This window comes from Oncorhynchus keta, chromosome 3 (genome assembly GCF_023373465.1).
Source record: "Oncorhynchus keta strain PuntledgeMale-10-30-2019 chromosome 3, Oket_V2, whole genome shotgun sequence".
NCBI classification, from domain to species: Eukaryota; Metazoa; Chordata; class Actinopteri; order Salmoniformes; family Salmonidae; genus Oncorhynchus; species Oncorhynchus keta.
Window position 1 is genome coordinate 2176654 of NC_068423.1, and position 6281 is coordinate 2182934.

At 50.5% G+C, this 6281-nt stretch overlaps 1 protein-coding gene across 15 annotated transcripts in view; it reads right to left on the minus strand.

Moving 5' to 3' along the window:
• Window positions 1-6281, minus strand: part of LOC118363680 (transient receptor potential cation channel subfamily M member 4-like) — a 269567-nt gene that overhangs the window by 86964 nt on the left and 176322 nt on the right. The gene's annotated exons all lie outside the window — the stretch shown is intronic.

Here is a 6281-nt window from a genome sequence, read left to right on the forward strand (position 1 = left end):
CCTTTGGACTGCCACTCAGAAATAGACCTATCTGTAACGAGTTGCCTCCTCTTCTTCCGAAGAAGAGAGGCGAAACGGATCAGAGGACCAATACGCGGCGTGGTAATTTTCCATGGTACTTTTTAATGCTTTAAGGTACACATGAACAAACTAACAAAACAAGAAAACGTGAAAACTCAAATTACAGTCCTATCTGGTGCACACACGGAGACAGGAAACAATCACCCACAAACACACAGTGAAACCCACGCCACCTAAGTATGATTCTCAATCAGAGACAACTAATGACACCTGCCTCTGATTGAGAACCATACTAGGCCGAAAACATAGAAATTCCCAAAACCTAGACAAACAAACATAGACTGCCCACCCAACTCACGCCCTGACCATACTAACTAAACACAAAACACAGAAAATAAAGGTCAGAACGTGACAGTACCCCCCCAAAGGTGCGGACTCCCGGCCGCAAAACCTTGACCTATAGGGGAGGGTCTGGGTGGGCGTCTGTCCGCGGTGGCGGTTCTGGCGCGGGACGCGGACCCCACTTCACCCTTGTCTTTGTCCGCCTCATTTTCCGCCTCCGTGGCTTTCTCACCATGGCAACCCCTCTCAATGACCCCACTGGACAGAGGGGCAGCTCGGGACAGAGGGGCAGGGGCTCTGGACAGAGGGACAGGGGCTCTGGACAGAGGGACAGGGGCTCTGGACAGAGGGACAGGGGCTCTGGCGCCTCTGGGCTGAGGGGCTCTGGCGCCTCTGGGCTGAGGGGCTCTGGCGCCTCTGGGCTGAGGGGCTCCGGCAGCGGCGCCGGACAGGCGGGACGCTCCGGCAGCGGCGCCGGACAGGCGGGAGCACCTGCAGAGAGGAGACAGAGAGACAGCCTGGTGCGTGGAGCTGCTACAGGAGGCAGCGGCGCCGGACAGGCGGGACGCTCCAGCAGCGGCGCCGGACAGGCGGGAGGCTCCGGCAGCGGCGCCGGACAGGCGGGAGGCTCCGGCAGTGGCGCCGGACAGGCGGGAGGCTCCGGCAGCGGCGCCGGACAGGCGGGAGGCTCCGGACAGGCGGGAGGCTCCGGCAGCGGCGCCGGACAGGCGAGAGGCTCCGGCAGCGGCGCCGGACAGGCGGGAGCACCTGCAGGGAGGAGACTGAGAGACAGCCTGGTGCGTGGGGCTGCCACAGGAACTACCAGGCTGGGGAGACTTTCAGGAGGCTTGGTGTTAGGAGGAGCCTGAAAGACCGGGCTGTGGGGGAGCACTGGAGCTCTGGTGCGCAACCTTGGCACCACTTCCCCAGGCTGGACAACTACTCGAGCCCGGACCCTCAAAAGTGCAGGCACAGGTTGAACCGGGCTGTGGGTAAGCACGGGAGATCTAGTGCTTACTACACGCACCTCTCCCCTAGGCTCCACTCCCACAGTTGCCCGGTACGAGCGGAGCGCAGGCAGAGGACGCACTGCACCCTCCCAGCGCCCGGAGACACAGCACGCAGAGCCGGCGCAGGATAACCTGGACCCAGACTGCGTACCGGCGACCAGACCCGCTGAGCAGGCACCATACGCCCTGGCTCAATGCCCACACTCGCATGGCACTCTCGGGGGCTGCCCTATAGCGCACCGGGCTATGGACACGCACTGGCGACACCGTGCGCTCAACCGCATAACACGGTGCCTGACCAGTAATGCGCTGCTCATAATAAGCACGAGGAGTGAGCTCAGGTCTGCTACCTGGCTTAGTACCACCCCTCGTGTGCCCCCCCCCCAAAAAAATTTGGGGCTGCCTCTCGTACCTGTCGCACTGCCGTGCTGGCTCCTCATATTGCCGCCGATCAGCTTTCGCTGCCTCCAGCTCTGCTTTGGGGCTGCGATTTTCCCCAGCCCGTGCCCAGGGTCCCTCTCCGTTCCATATCTGCTCCCATGTCCAGGAGTCCTGTGATGGTGGCCTCTGTTGTTGATGCTGCTGCTGCTGTCGTCGCTGTCCTTTACCACGCCGCTTGGTCCGATTGTGGTGGGTGATTCTGTAACGAGTTGCCTCCTCTTCTTCCGAAGAAGAGAGGCGAAACGGATCAGAGGACCAATACGCGGCGTGGTAATTTTCCATGGTACTTTTTTAATGCTATAAGGTACACATGAACAAAACTAACAAAACAAAAAATCGTGAAAACTCAAATTACAGTCCTATCTGGTGCACACACTGAGACAGGAAACAATCACCCACAAACACACAGTGAAACCCAGGCTACCTAAGTATGATTCTCAATCAGAGACAACTAATGACACCTGCCTCTGATTGAGAACCATACTAGGCCGAAACATAGAAATTCCCAAAACCTAGACAAACAAACATAGACTGCCCACCCAACTCACGCCCTGACCATACTAACTAAACACAAAACACAGAAAATAAAGGTCAGAACGTGACACTATCAGCCCAAAGATTGTAATTCGCTCAACTTTCTAGAGCTGTGGTCACCAACCGGTCGATCTCCAAGGCATTCCTAGTCAATCTGCAAACATTCCTGTAAAAATAACTACAATAAAGCCTTCTGTTCATATCTTCTTTTTCTTTTTTTCTCTCGGGCTGTTGGTAGTAGGTGCACCCGATTCAGTTGCACTGCAGTGCTGGGTAGGAGAACTGTTGCCATTTTGAACCATTTAATTTGTCTGAAGGTACAAACTCTACCTTTCCCGCAGGCCCAGAGAGCAAATCAACTGCACTACAGACCTACCGCTGACCAATCACATGGCTCAGATGACCTGTCTGCAGTAATGTAGCAGGCATAAAAGAAAGCTATACAAAACGTTTAAAACCACGACTAGAGAGAGACTGTCAACGAATACAGCAAAGAGATGCTGTTTTTAATTTGAATTCAACACTTTTATAAGCCATAAAATCTCTTTCTTCCTATTTCCTCTCAGCGCTACAACAAGTACTGCAGCAGTAACATGCTGAAGATTTTACAATATAGGATTATCTTTGAAAGACAGGGTCTTGAAAAAGGAATGTTTCTTTTTTAGTTGATATTAATTTTGGGACAGGTCGAAACGTGTAACGTGTAACTGACCACAACGCTTGCGTTACGTGTGCGAGCATTGAAAAATAAACGTACACATACATGTTATTCAATCATTTCATCCAAACTGCTAGCAGCATTTTGATTTAGTCCATTCACACCAGACGCGATCAGGACATGCAGGTTGAAATATCAAAATGAACTCTGAACCAAATATATTAATTTGTCGACAGGTCTAAACGCATGAAACATACTTGGCAATTTAGCGAGCAAGCTTGCTGTTGCTAACTAATTTGTCCTTGGATGTAAACATTGGGTTCTTATTTTACCTGAAATGCACAAGGTCCTCTACTCTGACAATTAATTCACAGATAAAAGGGTTAGTTTCTAGTAATCTGTCCTCCTTCAGTCTTCTTCTTCTTTGGATTTTTTATGGTGATTGGCAAATCATCTTTAAGGTGCATTACCACTACTAACTGGACTGGAGTGTGGACCTCTGTTCATCTGTCTATAACGCACGTGGGTATATGCTCCTATGCTCCAGTTACACGTTTCGACCTGTCCCCAAATTAATATAAACTCTGCAAAAAAATTCGCAAAAATCCAAATAACTTCAAAGATCTACATTGTAAAATCTTCACAGTTTCCCATGCTTGTTCAATGAACCATAAACAATTAATGAACATGCACCTGTGGAACCGCCGTTAAGACACTAACAGCTTGCAGACTGTAGGCAACTAAGGTCACAGTTATGAAAACTTAGGACAATAAAGAGGCCTTTCTACTGACTCTGAAAAACACCAAAAGAAAGATGCCCAGGGTCCCTGCTCATCTGCGTGAACGTACCTTAGGCATGCTGCAAGGAGGCATGAGGACTGCAGATGTGGCCAGGGCAATACATTTCAATGTCCGTACTGTGAGACGCCTAAGACAGTGATACAGGGAGACAGGACGGACAGCTGATTGTCCTCGCAGTGGCAGACCACATGTAACAACACCTGCACAGGATCGGTACATCCGAACATCACACCTCCGGGACAGGTACAGGATGGCAACAACAACTGCCCGAGTTACACCAGGAACGCACAATCCCATCAGTGCTCAGACTGTTTACAATAGGCTGAGAGAGGCTGGACTGAGGGCGTGTAGGCCTGATGTAAGGCAGGTCCTCACCAGACATCACCAGCAACAACGTCGCCTATGGGCACAAACCCATCGTCGCTGGACCAGACAGGACTGGCAAAAAGTGCTCTTCACTGACAAATCGTGGTTTTGTCTCACATGGGGTGATGGTCGGATTCGTGTCTATCGTCGAAGAAATGAGCGTCACACCGAGGCCTGTACTCTGGAGCGGGATTGATTTGGAGGTGGAGGATCCGTCATAGTCTGGGGCGATGTGTCACAGCATCATCGGACGGAACTTGTTGACATTACAGGCAATCTCAACGCTGTGCGTTACAGGGAAGACATCCTCCTCCCTCATGTCGTACCCTTCCTGCAGGCTCATCCTGACATGACCCTCCAGATTGACAATGCCACCAGCCATACTGCTCGTTCAGTGTTGGCCAGCGAAGAGCCCGGATCTCAATTCCATTGAGCACGTCTGGGACCTGTTGGATCAGAGAGTGAGGGCTAGGGCTATTCCCCCCAGAAATGTCCTGGAACTTGCAGGTGCCTTGGTGGAAGAGTGGGGTAACATCTCACAGCAAGAACTGGCAAATCTGCTGCAGTCCATGAGGAGCAGATGCACTGCAGTACGTAATGCAGCTGGTGGCCACACCAGATGTTCACTTTTATTTTGACACCCCCCATCAGACCATAAACCAAGGTATGAGGTCGAAGGAATAGTCCATAGAGCTCCGAGACAGGATTGTGTCGAGGCACAGATCTGGGGACGGGTACCAAAAAAATGTCTGCAGCATTGAAAGTCCCCAAGAACATAGTGGCCTCCATCATTTTTAAATGGAAGAAGTTGGGAGCCACCAAGAATCTTCCTAGAGCTAGTGATGTTGCACCTTCCTGAGCAATCAGGGGAGAAGAGCCTTGGTCAGGGAGGTGGCCAAGAACCCGATGGTCACTCTTACAGAGATCCTGAGTTCCTCTGTGGAGATGGGAGAACCTTCCAGAAGGACAACCATCTCTGCAGCACTCCACCAACCAGGCCTTTATGGTAAAGTGGCCAGACGGAAGCCACTGCTCAGTAAAAGGCACATTGCTAAAAGGCACCTAAAGGACTCTCAGACCATGAGAAACAATGGCCTGATGAAACCAAGATGGAACTCTTTGGCCTGAATGCCAAGAGTCACATCTGGAGGCAACCTTGCACCATCCCTACGGTGAAGCATGGTGGTGGCAGCATCATGCTGTTGGGATGTTTTTCAGCGACAAGGACCGGGAGACTAGTCAGGATTGAGAGAAAGATGAACGGAGCATAGTACAGAGAGATCCTTGATGAAAACCTGCTCCAGAGCTCTCATGACCTCAGACTGGGGTGAAGGTTCACCTTCCAAAAGGACAACAACCCTAAGCACACAGCCAAGAAAACACAGAAGTGGCTTCGGGACAAATCTCTGAATGTCCTTGAACCCGATCGAACATCTCTGGAGAGGCCTGAAAATAGCTGTGCACAGACACTCCCCATCCAACCTGACAGAGCTTGAGAGAATCTGCGGAGAAGAATGGGAGAAACTCCCCAAATACAGGTGTGCTAAGCTTGTAGAATGCTCTAATCGCTGCCAAATGTGCTTTTTTATTTGACCTTTTATTTAACTAGGCAAGTCAGAAGGCAAAAGGCATCCTGAAGGGATGAGGGCTGGGATTTAAAAATAATAATAATAATAAAATCAAAATATAGGACAAAACACACATCACGACAAGAGACAACACAAAACTACATAGAGACCTAAGACGACAATATAGCATGGCAGCAACACATGACAATACAGCATGGTAGCAAAACAACATGGTAGCAACACAACGTGGCAACACTATAACATGGTAGCAGCCCAAATCATGGTACAAACATTATTGGGCACAGACAACAGCACAAAGGGCAAGAAGGGAGATACAACAATACATCATGCAAAGCAGCCACAACTGTCAGTAAGAGTGTCCATGATTGAGTCTGAATGAAGAGATAAAACTGTCAAGTTTGAGTGTTGTAGCTCGTTCCAGTCGCTAGTTGCAGCGAACTGAAAAGATGAGCAACCCAGGGATATGTGTGCTTTGGGAACCTTTAACAGAATGGGACTGGCAGAACGGGTGTTGTATGT